This window comes from Lepisosteus platostomus, chromosome 10, assembly GCF_059453375.1.
Source record: "Lepisosteus platostomus isolate fLepPlt1 chromosome 10, fLepPlt1.hap1, whole genome shotgun sequence".
Lineage (NCBI taxonomy): Eukaryota > Metazoa > Chordata > Actinopteri > Semionotiformes > Lepisosteidae > Lepisosteus > Lepisosteus platostomus.
Genome location: NC_142620.1, coordinates 21,196,291 through 21,219,835, shown reverse-complemented (window position 1 = coordinate 21,219,835; position 23,545 = coordinate 21,196,291). Strand labels below are relative to the sequence as shown.

General features: G+C 40.2%; 1 protein-coding gene across 8 annotated transcripts in view; it reads right to left on the bottom strand.

Annotated features, from left to right (window-relative positions):
* Window positions 1-23,545, bottom strand: part of rad51b (RAD51 paralog B) — a 182,967-nt gene that overhangs the window by 144,531 nt on the left and 14,891 nt on the right. The gene's annotated exons all lie outside the window — the stretch shown is intronic.

Genomic DNA, 23,545 nt, shown 5'->3' with positions numbered 1-23,545 from the left:
AACACTCAATACCAGAGTCAGTCTGACATTACTTAACTATTTTATAAACACTAGCAGCATGGTTTACAACAAACTGAGATTTCTTCAAAAAAGTGAACCCCTGACTCACAGGGGGTCTGACAAAACCATCACTCCCTTGGTGCTCCTCTAGATCCCTCTGTCCCTGGGGCTTAGGGCACAACTGTCATAACACATAAAATAATCTCAATCAATAATTACCCGCTCGTCCATCCATTTTCTAACTCCTTTATCCAGTTCAGAATCGCAGGAGAGGCAGAGCCTGTCCCGGCAAGAAATGGGCACACACGGACACAAACATGAACACACTTACAACACAGCTACCTTTCCCAAAAAACCAAGTAACCTACAGTACCACATAGTTAGCACCCCAGGAATCGAACCCAGGGCCCCCTGTGAGACAGCAATGGTAGTCACGGTGCTACCGGGCTGCTCAATATAAAAATTACAGCACTATTTTCCAGTCATGCTATTTCCAATTCAGAACTTGCACACATCCCACAGTAAAGGCAGGAACACTTCACTATAAGGATTGCAGATGCATGTCCAGACCCTGTAATAAAAGTACACTGAAACACTTGTCAGTAACCTGGTAGTAAGTGACCCCCAGTAATGGGATAATGTATGTTTTTTAAACTGAAGTAACATATTTGTCACAACTTCTTTATTAACGGCTATATCAGTGTTAACCACTGTTTGTTAGGCTCTTGTTAAGTGGCTTACTGCTGTTTCTATATAAGTCTGTATTGTATACACTTTAGTCACTAATATATTTTTATATTTTAAATTTTGTTTTTATATTATCTGAAGTCACATGATGGTTTTTTTTAAAACACACCTTACAGGGAAGCACGCTTTTGCACTGCCTCTGAATAACTGGCTTGTTTAAGCTGTGTTTGATAAATTGACATCTGTGTTATGAAAGATTGGCGTGGCTCTAGGAAACAGGAAGCGCACACTTCATCCATTACACCCATGCCTGAAATTACAGTTTACACTGCAGATACTATCAAAAACTCAAAATAAAGACGACATAAGGGCACAGACTGTGGAATGAGCAAGATATAATTTGTAGCTGTCGTGAAAGAGACAATTAAAGAGCAATTATTGATTTCGTTCAAAAGAACAACCATTGGAGAAAGAATCAGCTGTTATTACTCTAGCTCCCTCTTGGCTTAAGGAGTCAGAACTCTAGGCATTAGGCAATGTACAGTATACCACCTTCCATCATACTGTAATTTCTCAGCTCCCTCTCAATGCATCATTCCACTGCTCAGGAGACAAAGCTATTGTGCCTGAGATAATTCTATAATTACACCACGTTGGAGAGTGAACTCATGCTCTGGATTGACAGACTTAGCAGTTTGGCCCTGAGAATTCTGTCAAGATGCCCAGCCCACCCACCAGCCTGAATAAAAAAACAAACAAATATGAACCAGAATCTGAAAAGGAGATCACATTGGATCAAATGCTTCCCAAGTAAAAAGTCATTAATACTGTAAATAACATATTAATCTACAGTAAGTGTGATTGGTTATGAATTTTATACAATATAGTCAACCAGGTCACTAGAACTCCATACCAAGCAGTGTCATAACTGAGAGTCAACTTTCTCTGTGTCTTTTACATGCAATTTTCAAGGAAAAATGTCAGCTGGCAAAACCTCATTACGTCAGAAGAAATTACAGCAACATATGAATACAGAATTTGTTACAAATGCATTATATTACAGTATTTTTCTGATTGCTATTATTGTGAGTGTCAACAGAGTATCTAGATGCATCAATGCAACTGCTCTGATCACTGCAGATGACACGCTGACTGAGAGTGTCTGACCTGTGGCCATCAGGAGCAGCAGTATTTCTGTGAGAGTTCAATTTTGTTGTTCAAAGACACATTATGGTCAAGACGGTACCAACGTCACACATCAACTGTTCAAGCTGCCCTGCTCTGTCAGGTGAGGCTATAATCAATATTTCTCAGTTGTACTGTACATATTTGACTTCTAAGAGAGAACAGCACTTGTAAAACAAGCCAACACTTGCTCTTTGCAAATTGGACCTACACACGTCCCCCATATCTGGTGCAGTTGTTTCGGATTCAGGGCAAAAAAGCAAATTAATTTACACTTTACAAATGCAATCATCTGTGAAAGAAACACCTTTTTAATGAAATTTCATATCTCCACTGCCAAGCCGCTGACAGAAACGACTTGTGTTTCAGGAAGAAAAATATTTTAAGGCATGTGATATGTGGCCTCATTGACCCCTATGCAGGCTCTAGTAGGATCTCTTTAGATCGCTATCTGAGGAGGATCAGGTAGGAACAAGCTGTGAGACAGTGAGGAAATCAGCAATGACAGAACCAGTCCGGGGCTCTGCGTGCATTCTGACAAAACCTAAGATAACTCCCACCAAACCACAGGTGCTCAAAAGACCAGGGCTGAAGTGTAGATCGCAGAGGATGCAGAGCATGAGGGCTAGCGGGTCAAAGCAGTGCAAATCAGGTCAGACCTGGCAAAGGGAACACAAAGTTCTATCAAAATAACAAGAATCATAAAAAGGAGAAACTTTAGGACTGAAGATATTTGCTTTTACCGACCTAATTCTATTCTCTGTGTGCCTTTGCACACCCTGTGACATAATCATGATAAAAATATCTGCTTAATATCTGATTAATTAAAACTTTCACTGCAGCAAATCAGACAAAACGTTTTTAAGAAAGCAGGTGTTGTGATTATGATGACGACAAGCCCTCAAAAACACAGAGCCTCATGATGATAAAGGACCTTGAGTTAAACAGTACTGATTTAACTGGTCTGTGTACCTCATTAACCTTTTTCCATGGGATCTGTTCTTAGTGTGTTCTGAAAACAGAGTTCAACTCGTATCTTCTCTGCCCACATCTCAGCCAATGCACCTGGATATTGGTATTCATGTCGCTGACTACGTTGAGGCAGAGGCTATACAAAGCCCTCAAACAGAGCAATGTATCTCTTCAGACTATCAAGCTCTGAGCAAACTTCATTATTCTACATTCTCCTGAATTCAAGATGTAGCTTTTTTTCCTTCACTAACACTTAATATCAAGTGAACTGTGACTATAAGTACCAGCAGACCTTTTAGATTCTCCCCAATACTAATGGCACACTGTTTTAATGAAGCCAGGCTAGCTCAGCAGTAGCTTTCCACATGCAATATGGGTTATGCTTGCCTCTGTTCTTCCTGCTTAGTGCTTCAGGGAATGCAAGCAAGAGAGCATTGTCAAAGCAGAACACAAAAACATGTTTCTACCAAGATGAACAGTCATCAATATTTATGCATGTCTATTACATAAATACAGTATGTATTTATTTTGTGTAGACTCATTATTTCAACTTGAGTCACAGTACCTTAAATTTGAAAAGTTTACCTTTAAAAAGAACCGCTTTGTTTATGCCACACTGCTTAATGTGCTTTGGCTCTATATAGAACGTACATGTTTTTTAATGTATGTAGGCTAGTAGGTGCAGTATGTGTGCTTTTATGTAAAGTAGCAAAAAAGAAGTGTTTCGGTACACGGCTACTGTGCTGAAAATGGTCTGAAACAAGGCTCATATTTAAGCAGCTCAAACAGTAAAGAAGGCTAAACCCATCTTCTGAAGTAAATGCCCAAAACACAGAGACAAAGAACAGCTGGATGAACAGTGAATGCATAAACGTTTCTGTATTTGTTTCAGGAGGGCAGCAATTTAGTTCTGCTACTAATGCATATAATGAGGCCACTCCTGCTCAAAGTGGATCTATACTGCGAAACTTTTGGGTCTACATAGTTGTATTTTACATGTATTGTATAATATATATGCCAGTCATTGTATTTGGCTAGGAATTTTTGGAACAAACCAATTGCAACAACAATACTGTTAAAGACAGTTTGAAGTGTACTGTATGCTTGGCTATACAAAAACAAGACTGTTGTACAGGTGACAGTACAGAACTCCACAGAACAGTTCCACCATCCAAAGCATCGGTCAATGTAAACGATATCTGACATTTGATCAGATATGTGCCTGTACAATGCTGCAACAATTAATTAAACATTAGAACATCATTCATACGACAATGATCTCAATCTGGAAATGGTCATGTGCGTTCTCTGCTTTGTACTGTACCCTGAAATGAGTCTCTTAAGTGTTAAAGCAATCCAACAGTAGCCCTCTTAAAAACCTGATGAGGCCTGGTTAACAAAGCATGTATTTTCATAGTTGGGCGTAGTGTGAGGTTTCAGAAGATCTAACCTGAACGTAATATCTCCACCTCTTGAAATGTTGCAAGATATCCTGTGTGACCCTGCGGGTAGGGCTGGCAGTAAACTCGAGGCTGTTTTCAGAGCAGAAAACAACACATCAGTTAACTGATGAAGTGTCGAGGTGATGGAGAGAGAATTCCACTTTTGTCAAGAGGATCTTGTCAGTGATCGCCTATAGCAATTCAGACATCTGAAGTGGTTTAGCCAGAACACAATGAGATATCAAAAGGAAAATGAATGGTATTCCAGTTTAAAAAAATATATATGACAAGTTTCTCAATGAACAACTCATGCTGAATCGCTGTCAGCTCTGTACAACCATCTTTTCCTGCCAAGCAGAATGCAAAGATTTGCGAAATAAGGCTGAGTCAAGGCTGTAGTGCTGACTACCTTGAATCCAGGGGCACTTAATCGGAGTTAAAATCCCCTTGATTCACCCCCATCACCGTTAAGCATATTTTATTCTTCATAATCCAAGCCTGATGTTACAGTCTCTCTAAATCTCAGCTGTTTTCCACTTTTCCTCCTGTCTTGATGATTTATGTTATTGCCAAATCCTCCTTCAAGTCCGATAAGTGCTTGTTTTTGTCATGCCCCAACCACAAAGGCTAATTAGTAGAATGCACACGTAGGGATACAGGCATTAACAGTTTACAATAAGAACGTTTGCATAAGAAAAATAATGGGGGTCACATTATGCAGTCAAGCTGAGAGCACGTGTGTGGTCTAGCTCCCATCTCAACAGAGAGCGATCTGTGTTCTGTAGCTGAGTACTGTGGATTGTGGGATTTACAAATGAAATTTCAAGCACCTGGAAGACTGTTGGTCAAGTGCTGCCAACTCGGCAACTACAGAAGAGAAAAACACTAAGTTCAACCAGGAAGATGATCTAGCTTGGGGTGTCAAACAAGCAAGATGTTGACTGGTATACACAAACAAGTCCTCCCGATGCCATACCAGAAAATGTCATGGAAATCTCGATCATTGTATTCTCAACTCTATACATAAAACATTTGGAGTGGTTATATCTGTTGCTGAATGAAAGGGCATACTGTGGAGAATGTGAAGGCTGCACAATGGATTTCTAATACTGAAGATGCTCATGTATTAAGAGAGACCAGAATCAGAATTTAGGAAGCTGCCATTTAAGCAAAGCAGAGATGTGCTTTCAACAAAAGCAAACAAAAGCAAGGAAGATTAAAACCTTGTAGAATTTTGTATTATTTCTGAAGTGTGGTTTCCAGACATAATGGGATTTTAAGACAAAAGAAGGTTTACAGTAGTTAAAAATCCAAGATCCTACAGGACTCTTGTGGTACAAATAAACAAGGAAAGTCCAAGGCAAGACCAGTGCTATTGTGGCTGACTAAACAATGTTACAAGTAGAAAATTCTGTATCAGCCCTCACTGGAAGGGTGACATTCAATGAACAGATCATCTCCTTTCAGTGGAGAAGCCAGTGTGCACAATGACCTGAATTACCAAGCACACTGAAGATTTTCCACTTCATAAAATGACTAAATTCTGCAAGGAGGCCCAAGTGTTTTTGGATTTCATTCATCCACCCATTCTCTAACTGCCTCATTCAATTCCGGGTCATGGGGGTACTCAAGTCTATCCCAGCAAGCAAGGGGCACTAGGCAGGGTACAACTTGGATGGGACATCAGTCCATCACAGGGCAACACGGCCAGCTTTCCCAGAAGTCAATCAACCTACCAGTATGCCTCTGAACTATGGGAGGAAACCAGAGCACCTGGAGGAAACCCCCATGAACACAGAGAGTACATACAAACTCCACGCAGGTATCACCCCAGGTCTGGAATTGGAGGGTCCCGGTGTTCTGAGGTAGCAATACTAACCACTGTGCCACCATGCTGCCCTGAATTTAATTCAGTTTCTCAAATATTACAACAAATAACCCTGCTTCTGCTTAGTAAATGCATATTAGAAAGCATTTCTTTCATTTCCCCTTTTTGTGTTTTGTGTCCTCCATGCACTGTACCTTTAAGCAGTCTTGGTCTCTTTATGTATAGGGATCTGAATGTTACTTGTGTACTTGAACACTTCACAGACAGAGAAGACTGGGAAAGATCTACCCAGACCCAACCCATGACAGCACCGAACAAACTCCAGCATTCCTCTACCCAAGATGTGTCCCCTCTGAAGACCCAATGTTAAGATCCTTTCTGAGAGCATGTAGCCACATTAACCCAACTCTTTAACTGCACTTATTGCTGTAGTGCCTAATGACCTCCTTCCATCCAGTAAGACTACAGTCTTGCTTGCAGACTTGATTTTGCTAAACTGGACCTCTGTTGCCCCACTTCCATACCCATTGGATCTGATGTAATTATTACTGCTAGCAAGATTAAGAAACCTGAGGATTCAGAGGCCTGCAATTACCAGATCTGTGAAACCATACTGTAAAGTACACATAATAGAAAATTCAAGGGATGCAGACCTCTCAACTATTCCTGATATGATATAAGCCTGTTTCAGAGAGCACATATCAGCTGCAGTGAAGTTATCAGCTGCCCTTGAGCTGACTTCCGCAGGTCTTTAAGTTCAATTGGAAGTGCAGCTCCCTGGAGAAGACAGGATTTCCACAGAGCTAATCAAGAGAGAGTTTCACAGACACTGCAGATCACCAGAGACAGTGTGAAGAAAGCAAGACTGTATATCTACTAGCTTTTTATTATGAATCAAGAATTTTTCACTTGAATTGAAATGTCATTATTGTTTGAAGTGACACATCACATGATTTAAAGTCAGCCTAGACAAACGTGCCTGCTAAAAAAATTAGAATTTTATTGGACAAAATGTCTCCAAGATCTTTACTGAGTTTTAAAACGCATACAGTAGCTGTCTCCCTACGCAAAGCACTGTTATGCAGTCATTGGTACATTTCTTGTTTGCAGAATTTCTCAAAACACAACGAAAGAATGGCGTTTCCTCTATTCCATGTATACAGATCTCCATATACTGGAACCCTGTGTGGTCACATCTTTCAATAAGCACAAATACTGCATAGAGTTGTCTCGGCCTCTATTTAGCTCATTTGCCATGACAGTCTCACAATTAAGTAGAACTTACTATAACTCAGCTTCTCACCTCCAAAGAGAGAGCAACCCCAGTCACCAGCTTCATCGTCATTTTACCAACAGACAACTTAAAAGGGGATTTGCACTCTGGGGCTAACTTTTCTTACTGCAAATGCTTGAAGGTGCAAATCTAGCAAACGTTAATGCATATGGGGGGGGGGGGAGGAGGGCATTAATGGTTCTGTCTTTTTGCACTAAAACTCAGTTCTGACAGACGAGCTGAAAGAAATGTCAAGGTCAGCATTTTACACCCTGTGCAGGTGCTAACAGGCAGTGCTGCCGGGGCAGCACGTACAGCTGCAATTGTCCCACCCCCTCTGCGGGCAGTGCTGCCATTCAGTTTCATCACCGCCTCTGTTCGCACAAGCAGCCAGCGTTACGCTGAAATTGTAATTGGAAAATATGACTTATTATTCTAATTGCAGGCCCCTGAGGGGAAGATTACAAAAGAGCCTCCAGTAGAATGGCTAACCAAAACACTTTTCTTTTCCAATTTTCATTGTGCCCTGTTGTAAAAGAATCGAAAAGCACTGGGGCATACATCAAAAGCTTTAATTACTTTCCAGTATGTACAAGTCTAAGGCGAACTTCAGTTCCAGGTAACGTGAACAAAAAAAAGAGGTTTAGGCCGCACTCAGCATGTAACCCCAATCTGTCAAATAGAAATCAGAGAGAAAATGCTTACAGAGAGGATTAAATCAACTGACACTTGTTCAGCATCACACAGTATCTTCTTTCTATAAAACGAGGTGCTTCTACACAATGGAAAGAAGAGGGGATAAGTTTTAAGTCAGTGTGGTGTGGACAGATATACAATTTGTGCCTTTTCCCACAACACCCTGGTCAACGCTCAATTTGATGACTAAAAAACAGTTCTTTAACAATTAAAATGAAATATTCAAGAGCAGCAGACTATGTAATGAATATGGGGATAAATATTTGTCCAGGAACAAAATAATGCAAAAAGAAATACATATTAAACTATGTGTACACTGCATCTTTTTGCCCACATTTTACATTACCTTCCGTATACGGGTATATCCAATCATGAAAGAGTATTAAGCTCTTTCAACATTTAGCAATAACTAGTTTCTTATCACTTTGGGTCTCAACACAGAGGACAGCCTCTAAAACAGTGGTTGCTCATGGAGAAGTCTATTTAAACTGCTTTAAAATGGTTAAAAATTAATAATAAAATAGTAATACATTTTAAGCAAAAGGTCCTCCACATGGTTTAACATCACCAAAAAACCCAGAAAATTTAATCCTGCGTGTTTTCAGATATTTTTATTAAAAAAACTACAATTAGGAAATCGTACAAATGGAAAAAAAACGACAGCTCTTCAACAAGTCGTGCTTGTCAGCTCACAGTAGGCTTATGGTTCCTGTAACCACATCAAACTGTTTTCTCACGATAGCAAAAAACAGCCCATTAATGCTTTTAATTAACTTATTTACACAGTGGACAACTTATCTTCCCTCCTGAGGCTGTTTCCACTTGAAATTTACGTGTCCTCCATTCACCCATTTGTATGCTACAGTATAACAGCTTTTTTTACAGAAATCAAACATGAATGTTGAGCTAACTGCCATAATCACAACTGCCCTATTCTTGAGACCGTTTCTCCTTTTCGAACAGTTTATGCAAATGACATGGCATATGTGCAAACTCCTCTAACCTTAGGACTTAATTTTTTAACCCTGAAAGGGCATCAGAAAGGGAGCCAGATACAACACCATGGTTCACAACGGCCCAGGCAATGGAGAACAGCCTGCTGCAAGCCCATGCACAAAAGTGTCCACTTCTTAACACTGCTTTTCAGCTAGGAGAGTGTCGCAATACACTGGCCTGAAAGGCAACATCATAGAGAGATCTGAGTCAAATCAAAACCGATTTTAAAAGTATGCTTGCTGAAAACTGCTCAGGAAACAACTCAGAGCCAAAAGTGTGGAGTCTCCCCTTCAAGACTGGATGGGTACTTGAAAGGGATTCATACTTTCACAAATCATATAGATGGCAGAATAAATAAAGTGGAAATGCAATATGAGTAGATAGCAATCTGCTTTTCCTCCTATTCCTCCTTTGAATTAGTTTTTCAATGTGATTCTGTTTTTTTTAAGTTTGAGAGAACATACAGTCTCATCATAAGTGGCATAACATTTCACAATAGTTGTGAGATACAACACAGGTAATGAGATATATTACCTGGAATTTGACTTTCTTAATGATTCTAATGGAATCAATCAAAATTTCAGGTCCCTGATATCCTTTGGTCTGCCCTCTTCAGTTCAAACCATAGGTTTTCAATGGGGTTCAAGTCCAGACACTGAGATGACCAATGCAAGATGTTGATTTTGCGGTTAATTAACCATTTATTGTGCTTGGGCCCACCGTCTTCCTGGTAGATCCACCTGTGGCAACCGTAAGCTTCCTTCCAGAGGAGGAACATTATTTTCCTTTTTTTCTAGCATAATTACAATTATAACTTAGAATTATATTGAAGATAATTTTGTAAAAGATGCACAGCATATTTAAAGTCTAAATTACCCAAACCTTTCATGCACAATACACCCTGTGAAATCAAACTTTCTGATATCTAGCCTACTAATGCTGCTGTGTAGCCAAAGTGTTCTGGAATGCTGGAGGCTACTGTCAAAAGTAGAAGTATTTCAGCAAGTGAAACAGTCTGCCTTCCAGCGCAATCTAATGTCATCCAACAGCAGCACTTGTTTTCTTATAAAGTGGGATCTGCCAAACCCCATGGGAGGTGACCAGACTGCCCCAAAGCACAACACTAATTTTAGACCTAAATTATGTCTGTTTGGAACCAACGGTGAAGTCACATGGCCTCCTGCACCAGCAATGTTCTTGTGCAGACACATACATTTCTAACCTTAAATGTACAACAAGAGCCTCTGACAAGAACAAAACTGACCAGAAATTGACTAGCAGTCAGACAGACTGTTTATTTTTTAGTTAAATATACAAGCCTTTCATTTATGTGCTTCCAAAAAAATATATATATATATATTCTGAAACCACTGCTGGTTTAACAGGATAAATCATGTCTCATTTCAAAAGGCAAAATCACGAAACCGAAATACACCCTGCCTCACTGATGACACACCTCAGTGTGTAATACTTTCTCAAGTCTGTTTTTCAAGAAAACGTTTAATGTTCCTATGCAACAGTTTTCAATTTATGAAAGTTTACCTCTGCCACTAGATAAGCTACTAGCTACCACCACACTTGTACTATGAAAACTGTATGAAACCTCAGTAGCTATTAGACAACTGTAAATATCTAGTAATTGCCAGAGCCTTAAATTTCTTGGACATTGCAAAAATCCAATTTTCTGCTCAATACTGCAGTTGCCATACTGTGTGAGGCTTTCCAGGATTCAGAAATGTTAAACAGAATCTAGGAGCAGTGGCAGAGAGTTGGGGACTGGGCTGGGAAATGGAATGAAGATGGACACTTACACAGTCTCTTTGGGTGGGGAAGGATGGGGTTGTTTTATTCAAATTATTTCTAATTTAGGGTGTCACAGTCACCTGCAGCACTGGGGCCCTGGGTGCCATATGCATGGAGTTTGTATGTTCTCTCCACTTTCATATGGGTTTCTCTGGGTGCTCTGGTTATCACCCATTGGCTAAAGACATACTGGTAGGTTAATAGGATTCTGGGAAAATGGCCCCGTTGTGAGTGTGTGCCCTGTGATGGACTGGTGGCCCATCCAGGATGTATCCCGCCTTGTGCCCACTGCTTTATACATGTAGGTGATAGGCTCTGGCTTCCCTGCCTGTATTGGATAAAGTGGTTAGAAAATGGATGGATGGATTTCTGCTTTACTCAGTGTGGTGGGATAGTCCAAGCTAAAAAAAATCACTTTTAAAATGATTGATGAAATGAGTTAAAATGAGCCCCCATAAATATGGAGGCCCTCTTGCAACAGCTCCACAACAGTGACCCCAAGAAAATCTGATCCCAGGTGTACCTGGATCATTCCTGTACCCCAAAGACCCTAAAACTATCTATTAACTAAAATGATCTCAAATTCAAAGTTGACAAAAAAGGTGCTAAACTTGACTCTTAAATGTTGTGTAGCCAAGCAGCTACTGTATCTGTGTAAAAGGCACATGCCAAATCTAAGCTGTAAAGAACAAAGAAGATAGTTTAGTGTTTTTGAGAGATTAGGCTCCATCTTTCGGTTAATAACATGTTTTTATTTGCTGAAAAAGCCAGGATTATACAGTAATGAATGTTTTCTCTGAAACGCTGCAACAGGCCATTTGGAATGCTGTCAAAGAAAACAATGAGTTTGATGAAGCATAAAGTACAATGGGCTGCTGCCTTTTTTTAGAGATGTTTCTTTTTATTACTTTTTCAAGTTTAAAGCACGTTTTGAACATTGAATGGGTAAAGACCATTGATCCCCGCCACTTAGCGCCATCTGTAGACATCTGTGTCACACATTAAAGGGCATGTAGTGTCAGAATAGAATAACTTTGAACTTTCACTTTTGGAAAAAACAAGCCAGTTACAAGTTAACCTCCTTCTGGCAACATCAAACACTGGCATGAGACAATGAAAAAATTTCACAAACAAAAAATCGTTACCTGGATTAATCCTAGTTTTACACAGAATTAGTCTATTATACAAGACTAGGAAACTGGGAACCAGCACAAACGTTATTGGCAACTGGGGATTATTTGTGACAGTTGCACTCGAATAAGCTTCTGTTTAAAACACGTAATAACCAGCCCTAAACAAAAGAATTGAAAGCTTGACAGCTCATTGTTGCTGTCTACAGAAACATCAGCTCATTTCCTTCTTATATTCTTAAAATCTGTTTCTATTTTCATTTTTAGTCTACCCTCCTCACCCAGGAGCAAAAGTACCCTTTTCCTTCTTATTACTTTCTTATTGGTACCCCCACGCCCTCGTTAAACATTGTTTCATGAAGTTTAAATGAAATTTAGAGAGGGTGAGTCCATTTTACAATTTGTTTCAGATAAAAAAACATAGAACAGGTTTTATTGCACTCAGTTTTGAAGATGTGGATATATTGTACATACAAACACTAACAATTATGTAGAAACAAACTAGATGAAAGCAAAAAAAGCTAAGCTTTTTGTTACGTGTCTCTGTTTCATACGTAGATTTATTACAATTACGATTGTGTTTTGAAAAACAACCACAGTTCACAGGTGCAACTCAGGGAAAGCTGACTCTTATTGATGTGGTGTCACAAATATGGTATTTGCAGTAGACTTAGAAGAATATTTTCAACTGTCCTTCACAGATTAAACTAGTCCTTGACATGAACAGACAATCAGAGAGATGACAAGTGGTTCTGCTCTTTCATCCCTTATTATACATGATACTGAACACTCAGGACTGGCAGGTTACAAGGACAATCTCATATTCGAGGTTAACTGGAGAGAATAAAGAATTTAAGAATTCAGGAGCACTGTTGAGCAGATCTGTGAAGAAGCCGAGAATCTGAAAGGAACAGTTTCCTGAAGAATTTACTATAAAATGTAAGGAGCTATTAAGGTGAACTGAAACAAAATGAAATGTTGAGAAATGATTTGTTGTGACTGCAAACGAACCAGCTTGATTTTACATCTGACCTCTATATATGGGGCACCTTAACCCGAGACAGATTCGGCTGAAAGGGTAACTCACTTTGACCAAAGCACAAAAAGTTAACCTATCGGACTTAAGAATTAACAGTCAAAAAAAGAGCAGGAGGTCACAGATAGAAACCAAAAGAAAGTGTATTTAAAATAGAGAACCTGAGATAGTACTTTACTTTTGGAATATGCTACCCAGACTTTAGGCTGAGGCTAAAGCTCAGACCTTCACTTCTTTCAAGAAACATCAGATGAGACCTGTTGATCAATTAGCTACTAAAAACCAAACTACCTAAATGGGCCAAATGGCCTCTTTTCAGGTGCAATTAGAATATTCTTATGTTCTATGCTTTTCACTGAAGCATAGCCAAAAAATTAGCAAACCAAAGGTTTATAAATGAAAACGGTCTGCATTTAAAAAGCAAGGAACAGCTTTTTAAAAAATGCGTAAATAGAAGAGCATTCCCCTTGTTACCCTCAGCACAATTTAATGTTATTAACTGGACAAATAACAGGAGACTTAAGAGTCAAAGGAGCAATGAGGATCCTTTATCAGAAAGAAAAACAATTTGCAAAGGGAGTGAAATTGAAAGGACTTTGCCCTTAAAAGTACAGAATATTGCTTTTGTCGTCTGGTCTGTATCCTTAGTCCGAATGAGTCATCTGTGATCACAGTGCTCACACAGATTACTGCCGGTTAATTAAAACGCACCTCATATACTCCAGACGGTCATATTTCTGGTATTAGCTAACTGATAAAGGATGTTGTCAGTTTTATCGAAATTTCAAATAAAAATGACAAAAACAAATGATCTCTACCTTCTCAGGCTGGTCTACTTATTTGTTTTTTTATGGAAGTAATAGAAGCTTATACGTTAATGAAAATAACGGAGAATTGAAACTGACACCTAAGAGGAACTTGGGGGGGGGGGGAAATAACTTAAACACCGTCCTTTTTAGAAAAGTGTCCTATCCCCTGCAATGCATACTGAGTAGAAGCTCTGTGCTGCAGTATTGTGTACTGTTAGTATAGAACTCTGAGCTGTCTTTGTATGAGCAAATGAAAGCTTAATTCCTCTTCTAATATTGATACCATTTCTTTGGCTGCTACTGGCACCTGGCAATTTCAGAGCCTTTAGGAACATGTAACAACAAGGCGGTATTGACATAAGGTAAGAACTGATACTCTTTATCAGATCTGTCAAACCTTGGGCAATTACTCTAGGTAAAGAGATCACACTCCCCCCCCATAAACTTAACAACCTCTGCCATTTACAACAGAGTACCTGAAGTGTGACCCCCTCAGTTTAAACCACCATTGAGTGACCTTCCACCGGTGTAATAAAATACACAGATTAAAGTGGGATAGCAACCCACCATATTTCTCCAGGTGGACTAGTTTTATGATTCACATAAACACAAAAGAACATATAATCAAGGGCTACCATCACAGGACCCTTTCAGAACAGGCATTAATTTGTGAACCAATTAAATCAAATGCAATTTTTTCAGATACAGAACAAAATAATACAACAAGCCATCAGCAATGGTACCCCCCTCTGCGTCTCACGAAATAACCTCTAAAATAAAGGCAGACATCATTATCATTAAACTTCACTTCTGGACTGGCTCCGGTTAAACAATAGATCTAAGAGTATGCCTGGAGGAATGACATGTTCCTCAAGTGGTGTCCAGATTAGACACTGGCAAAGTCTGTACAGTATCTATGTGTCCAAGTCTTTGCACACTGCTGCCAAATAACTACCTTTTTCGTTCAGCGTTCTCTCCATATTCTCATATAAAAGCCATATCACCCTGCAACTCACAACTGGCAACCCACTGAAGCTATGCAGCTGTGAGCCTGGTCAGTACCTGGATGAGAGACCTTCTGGGAAAAACTAAGGTTTCTGCTGGAAGAGGAAGGTAAGTAGGGGTGGGTAGGTACTTTATTAATCCCATGCGGGAAATCAAGTGCTACAGCAGCCAGGCACAATGAACACAGTACAGTACAAATGTAATAATACAATAAATATATTATTTAATTGAATAAAGAATTACAAACAAAACAGAAAAAGCACGCAAAAAAAGTATCAATGTACAGAACACAAGGAACATGTATTGTAATACACAGTATAGATATTGCACACTCCCAAGCATATTGCACAGAGTAGGTAACTATTGCAACTATTGCACAGTTGTGAATAATAAATAAATTGTAAAAAATAAATAATAAAGGGTCAGCACGGGGCGCTCACCCTGCGGTCTATATGGGTCCTAATGCCCCAGTATAGTGACGGGGACACTATACTGTAAACAGGCACCGTCCTTCGGATGAGACTAAAACTGAGGTTCTGACTCTCTGTGGTCATTAAAAATCCCAGGGCATTTCTCGAAAAGAGTAGGGGTGTAACCCCGGTGTACTGGCCAAATTTCCCTTTGACCCTTACCAGTCATGGCCTTCTAATATTCCCCATTTATTAATTGGCTTCATTACTCTTTTCTCCTCCCCACCAACAGCTGATGTGCGATGAGTGTTCTGGAGCACTATGGCTGCCATCGGATTATCCAGGTGGGGGCTCCACATTGGTGGTGGTGGAGGGGTGCCCCCATTACCTGTAAAGTGCTTTGAGTGTAGTGTCCAGAAAAGCACTATATAAGTGGAACCAATTATAATTATTCTTACTTATTTCACTCATTCAGACAATTGCAGTGAAGCTGGTATCAAAACAAGACATTTCTGTTTCTGGTGACATTCAAGTGGTTTTGAATGTGGTTTTACTTTCTTTTAAAATCAAGACAAGCAAATGAGGTCCTAACCAACACCAACAGTACAACATGAAATCTTTCTCTGAATTACTTCACTTGTGAAAGCTCTAGCATTCTAGCCACCTTTGTCTGCCACTGCCTGCCATACTCAGCTGTCTCCAGTTGCTGACTCCACAGCCCGGACAGTAGTTTAGCCAGGTCCCTTTGCCAGAATTCATACAACGTTGATTGCTTCACTAATAACACCACTGAATGTGGTACAATCTACCATTTACACTTTCAGTAACAGCTGCATGCAATCTTCACTGGAAAGGAGGACCAACAGAGGATTAAAATGTAATTTACAGGGTTCCAAAAAACACAGCGTTAAAAATCAGTGCATGTTGCTACAGCTGTTTAAGAAACATGCCTGTAAAGTCTCCATTCTTTGTTTCCATCCTGACAAGTTTTTTTTTTATATATAGTTGCAAGCTTCAAGTCCTCTGTGCCTGTTTTCAAGATGTCAGCTCCTGTGGACCGGGAGCATGGTGTGTGTGTCCAGGAGCCTGCTGTCTGTCCCATGTCACTTGCAGTCCCTGCAGAATGGGCCTTCACCAAATGTGATAGACACGCACAGAGGGACACAAGAGAGGCTGTGTGAGAGGCTGTGTGACTGAGCTGTGCCCCCCGCTGGGATTTGAACGCGGCCAGCTCCAGGGAATTCTGGAGTGCCAAATGGCCGGATCTCCCACCAGGAGAGATTTCAGCAAGTTTCAGATTCCAAGGGGGGTGACGTCCTCATCTCTAACACCTGCAGTTGCTGGGATGCTGGATGATGGCACATATCACCAGAAATGACACAGAATGACAGTAAACTTAAGAACCCCTGCACCGAACCAGTTGAGTTGAGCTGAGTTTTGTCTCGAGTAAGATTAACTGTAATCTGCTCATTTTAAAAAGTGTTGGGGTATGAGATGTGAAATGAACAACGGCAACCTTGTTACTTCAATAGGCTTACTGAACTCAACATTTTGTCTTGCATAATGGTAGTATTCTACATTATTTAGACCCCTGCTAATGCATCTTTAAAACGCACAGATCTCCTTAACTGCTAGATACAGTATATGACATTCAGCTGACAAGACAGTGAAAGACAGTGTATACAATGTTAGTTAAGGCTTTGTTTTCCTTATTGATATGGGTGAAAACCTTTGGGTATATATTAAGGTTCTATCTTCATCTTTCTTTGCAGTTAATGGAGTTAGACACTCCTGTGAATTTACTGACAGTAAGGTAATGGATTTTTGAAAATGGCACATCAATCAAACATCAAAAGAATACTGTTAACAATCATGTTTCAAAACCCCATTCCAGGACCAGCAGTCAGTAATTTCTTCATCTAAGAGAAGTGCGTGGGGTCTGCGTTACTGCCTAGGCACACAGAGATGTATTTACATTCTGGAACGCTGGGTATTCACTGACATGCAGGACAGCTATGGATGTGAACTAGAATCCAATACACACACCAGGTCTAATAATGTCCAGTGCCAATGAGGTTTAGCCCTGTGTAGAACATCAGGCAGACAGCAGATTGGATAACACGCTCCTGCTCTGAACTGCAAAAGAAATGAGTCTAAATGCATTTGCATTATCTGCATTTTGTCAAACTAAAATTGAAGCAGATCTACTGCTGTTTACACCATATTTGCACGAATTATACTCCTATTCATGTGCCATAACTGAAAATATACAAATCCAATGTCTGACAGAAAAGCACTGTGTCCAGTTCTTCAACTACATACTGCATATTTGCACAGTCAGTATGAGCCTCTCTGATTTATGTGCCATGCTGGACAGACTGGACAGGTCTGTGGAAGAGCGACAGATTGGCCGGGTAAAACAGGAAACTGAAATCCAAGCTAGTGAAGGGATTTTGGTGGTGGGAGTCGGGAACAAGCTACCCAGCCAGGTGGTTGAAGCCAATCCCCTGGCTTCCCCAAAGAAATGGCCGGATGTGATCCTTGGATCAATTAGCTACTAACTACCAAACAAGCTATATTGGCCCAATATCCAACTTTGTAACAGTTTTTATGTTCTGCACAGTGGCTAGACAAGTTTCCTGCTGTGAAAGCAAGGGAAGGACAACAATAAACTAACATCAGGATGAGGTGGTGCATCCAATTTTCTGGCCACCTCAGGGAAGAAGGCAAATGGACTATTTCTCCGTGCAATGGAGCTCATAAATCTTACGTACCTTCACGGAGGACAAAGGCCAGGTGTTCGGCCAGTGAGAAGTCTTTTTGGTAGAGACATTTGTTTTGCAAAATGTCAATAGGACCTCCCTCAGCGCCTTCTGGATAGCCAACAAAATGCCGGTAGTAGCAGCAGATTCTAGAGTACCTCCAAATTGGCCGCATAAGATTCAAGCAGAGTTAGCCCCTCTGCAGCTTGCTGACATTGTTATGCTTCTGGCGCCGGCACTCAGGGGAGGCTGGAGGATTTCTTTCTCTGTCCACAGAGGGCCAAACAGCTGCAACCCTCTCCTCCAGCTGCCAAAGACAAGACTGGCTGGTCCCCAGAGGGATGCAACAACTCTACCATTAGCAGAGAGATTGTTTTTTGACAAGTCAAAAACACCCAAGCAACACCCAATAAACACAATAAATTCCTCCAGTTCATCAGAGGTCACCCCTTGAGGCTATACAGGAACCACAGCTGGGGACAGCAAGGTCCATTTACGTTTAGGTAATATAGATAATATAGATAGATGAATCCTATTTCTGCTGAGTATGTGGATACTGCAACATGAAGACAAGCTCACACTGGGGTAAAGTAAAGTAAGACGGGGGCAGGGGGTGCGAGCCCATGGATTATGCCGCCATTTTGGTCAGAAGTCATCGGATGTTCGCAAGGCGCCCCTTCTTATCAAGATCATAAATATATTTGAAAGGCTTTCACAATAGTAACAGCACAGCCCTTTGTGCAGTGTTACAGTGTCACAGAAAAAGGATATTAAAGTTTTCATACCATAGCAAAATTATATTACTAAAAGTCACTATACATCAAAGCATTGCTAGGAAATTCAAAATTAAGAGTTACCGCATTTTCTTAAACATCGTGCTCTAAATCTTTCAGCATTAACCCCTCAGTCTCAACTATGAATTAGACAGTTCTCGTCAACAGCGCTATTTTCATAGAAGACAGAGCACTATAGGATACTGAAACTATCCATATCTAACATATTTCTGAACAAGATAGAGTTTAGGATATTGTAGAGCATATGTCCACGTTTTTATTGTCATTAACATCTGAGAGGTAAATGTCAAAAGGCAGTGCTTACACAAGCTCATTACAAATCATGTGATCATAAGGATGTACTGTATACACAAAGCAGCATATAGGTAAATAGGTTTAAAGGTTTCACTTACACTGAAAGAATGACATGGCTCAGCAAAAGAGAAATCAAATGCTTACTCGGAATTTTGCAGGAACATCACTATGTAAAATCAACAAAAGCAATAGGTGTCTATCTATCCACCAAAAACACAGCAGCACTTCCAAAAGACACCATGACCAAGCTTCAAACAGCCATGACCTAGTCAACCACATCTGAAGACACGGGAGAGACCAACCGTGAGATTCTCTGATTTTCCGTACTGCTACATATACAGCTACAAACACAATCCAGCTTTGTCAAAGACAAATTAACACAGCCACAGTCTGATGACTCAAAGCTGCCAGTAACTGACATAGATGACCCGTGCAATGGCAGAGTCATGGCTGATTGTCTCCAGGCTTCACGGCTGAGGTTTGTGCATCAACACTGCTGTGCATCACAAGGTCAGGCACTATGGCTGAGTTTTCTGTGGCACAGCATTTAGACCCTGGTCTCCAGTCTGAAATCCCAGTTCTATCTAAGTATAGTATGGGAGTGGAATAATGGTACTGTATGGCACTGCTGCCACACAGCTCTGGATTCTGGGTTTGATACCAGCCTGGGACACACAGCTTGTTTGTGAGGGAGCTTGCATGTTCTCACTGTGCTCTCATGGGTCTGTGTGCTCCAATCTCCCCACACTTCCCAAAGTCACGCAGGTTACCCATGACTGGCTATTATAAACTCTCTCTTTCCAGGGAGGGTGTCAAGAGGGTTTCATCCTATTGCGATTGTTCCCAGTACCAGTACTGCGTATTGGACTAAAGAGAAACAGACCCAAACGATGGGCTGAATGGCCTCTTCGCGTTTGTGACTGAAGTAGAACATAAAACACTTATATATATTATTGATGGAAAATATATGTACAATTTAGCTGTATTCAACACTACAGTGTTGGTTCAGGGGCATTCTGTAATACAGTATGTCGGCTATTTTAACATATCTTAAGCAGCTCCAAAAATTAAAGCTACACGTCAAAGGACAAGACTTGGGACAGGACTTAGCAGGTCAGCTCATGTTACATATCAAAGGACAGCTACACATCAAAGGACAGGACTTGAGACAGGACCAACTGGTCAACTCATGCTACATATCAAAGGGCAAGATGAATACCCATGAACCAGTGAAACAAAACATCTTCCTGAGATCATACTGTATATAAGAGCTGGGAAACCCTTGCAGTTTGTCTGTCCTGCGGGGCAGACCCAACGTGCGTTGATGTAATTATTGAGCTCAATAAAACAACTGAATCCACACGAGACTGTGTCCTGCTCCTCTGATGAAGGATTTCCCACAACAGATCCATACAGGCAGGTGAGTAATTTTACCTCTTCATAGAATAGTGTGGCAAGAAACTTTCTGGACATATGAGAACGTATTATGCATTAAAGTGTAAGATATTGGCTTTCTGACTGCTCTGTAATTTGGGAATTTCCAAAAAGTTTCACTGGGAAAAAAAGCTTGAAAGGCACCAAGGATCAGTTTTTTATGTTGCTGATCAGCAGTATGATGGAAAGGTAAGAAACAAAAGATAACAAATTCCTCGATGAACTGCACCAAAGGAAAACAGTGACAACATTCTGTGCAAAAAAAAACTCATGATAGGCCATAAGGAAGCCAAGACAGGCAACAGTGTTTTACTATTGTCGGGTTACAATACTCTTATATAAAGCCTTACTTTACCCTGTAACAATGCACAGCCTGCTTGAGTCCATCACATTCTTCCTAAAATCAGCAAATATCAACAGATTATAATACTCTGGATATCTTCAACTGGTTGGAACCCAAGAGAGTAAAACTAGATTAACTTTTTCCACTGTAAGAGAATTCAGTTTAAAAATACACACAAAAATATATATATACCCTGTGCGCTGTACATGCACAGTTATATAAAAACCTGCTATGCTACATGTCTGGGGTCTGTTCCTCCGTAAAAGGGCTGGGACATTCTGGCAATGAACAGAATCCAGACAGCAGCTTTGTTCTCACCACACGAGCATCAGACAAATCTCTTCCGGATCTTACACCTCGTTTTGGGTCTTAGGGGCTTAATGTTATGGCCTTCCGCTAAAACAGGGCTGTGCTGAACCCCTCATTACCTTTAATTGCTGTTTTGATACCAGCTTGGAGAATGAATGCTTGCTAGCTTCATTTGCTATGAAAAAAATCTGCTGGAGGTGAGGATCACTAGCAAGAGAGGTGAACATGGCATTAAAAAGCAGCTAGTGTTGCAAGATGAGCTGAAGGCCCATTCCCTGTTTTGGTTTTTTTATTTAATAGGTCTGGGCTCTTCCATGTACACATCGAGGACTTTTCCTTTACTGATGGAGCGCTCAAGCAATCTTTCCTTACCCAAAGCCTAGAGGACATGATGTAGTTTCTTCCAGTGATTTTATTCTAAAAGTAGGACTCCAAAGATAATGTAATGATTTTTTCCACCTTATTTTTGTATTTGGGGTGGAAAAAACAGTACCTGAACTACGATCAACCTCCTGTATGTTCTCCTGTGAGACGATTTATATGATGCGCAAAAGCCAAGGTACCAGATATAGATGTGTTTGTGTCCAATACTTTCTGTCCCAGGGTTCCTCACATTAATCTGACAGGTTTTCAGAAGTACATGTACATGTACACTACACAGTAACCCCTTATTATATGAATAACCTCTCAAGTTTTATACCAGATGTAGTAAATCCCACCTGTTTTCTCACTTAAGAGGCAGATTTTCATTCTTACAAGCAGGGCTCTCATAAAGCATTGCCAAGATTCTTCTTTTTGTTCATCTACTCGGATAATGAACTGACTTTTAAATTGTTATAACATTTGGTTCTTTTATAATAAAGGCTCTTATGTGTTAAGTGCATACAGTACAGGATAGTACCTAACGTTTATGAATTGGTTAATCACTGTAACAAAGTAACTACTAGAACTGTACTGTACTGTTATTTTTTCATACTTAGTTACCTTTCTGTACTGTATTAATATTAAGTTTGAATGTTTGAGGGACCTTTTTTGAGTTCTGGAAAGTCGCAGACTATAACACTGTATGTAACAGGAATTTAATTTCATTCAATTTCATTTGATTTCATTACACATAAAATTGTCATACTTCTACATACTTCTCTAAACAGTATGTAGAAGCACCTTCATAGACCTGCATAGAATTACTGCAGCAATTCTAAGTAAAACACCTGACATTGTAAAGTGTAAGTCTGACACCCAGTGGTGATGACAAAACATTGCATGGCTGACCCTGCATCAGCACTACACCCAAGGGAACAAGTACATGAGAAGTGCCTTTGTGGTCTATTTCATGGAAGTGTGTCACAGACACGCTGATCTTCAGGAACTACACATATTTTATTATTTTAAATTATAGAAAGATTTTATGCTTCATGTTGTTTTAGATACTTGGCCCTTTCAGCTGGATGATGTCAACAATGTGCTCTCTTTATACTGTACAAGGAGGGAAGATGGAGCTTTCTTACAAATGTTTCCACACCTACAGCTGTTTCTCTCTCTCTCTCCCTCCTGTTGTGCCACATACTGTACAAGAACACAAGAGACTGCAAACCCTTGCCTGGAGTGAGAGGGCTGTATCCTCAGCTGCCCTAAGTACCAGCTTCACTGCCCCTAATTAAGAGGTGTTAATGAGTCACATTTGAGAAAACATAACCAGCCCCATTCATCTGCTCCTGCCAACATGGTACAGAGTATAACTCCAAACAGAGATATGCATTCACATGAAGTGCCGCTGCGTTTATTCAGACTCAGGGAATAAGCTGCTTTTCTGTCACATATGTCATTAAACTGTTCCTGTTTCCTGTGCGAGAGCCTGTTTCTGCCAGCACTGAGACATCAATAAATGTCCCCATATCAATTCATTAGCTCCAATCAAGACACATTTCTGAGTTTCTCCAACCTAATTCACCAGTAATAAAATTGGGATAACATTTTTACCCCTGAAATGTATGGAACATTTAGGTTACTGGTGTTGTTACAAGTATTTACAGCTTTCTAAACAATGTCAAATGGGAGAATGGCACCTCTGCTCACTCACATCTGCATAAAGACTGACTGAACAGCCTTTTCCTTTCCCAGCCTGTGGTAAGAGCAAAAGCACTGCGTAAGTGAATGTAGGTTAATAGATCGATGACACTCCTATAGCAAAACCTGAATCCATCAGCAAAAAGGCACTGTACTTCACAAACCACCGTAAGTAAACACATATTTATGTGCTGATGGTGATCAGCTCTCAACCTTTGGTACATGTAAAGATTTCACATTAAATGTACCTGGCATTATTTTCCCGGCTAA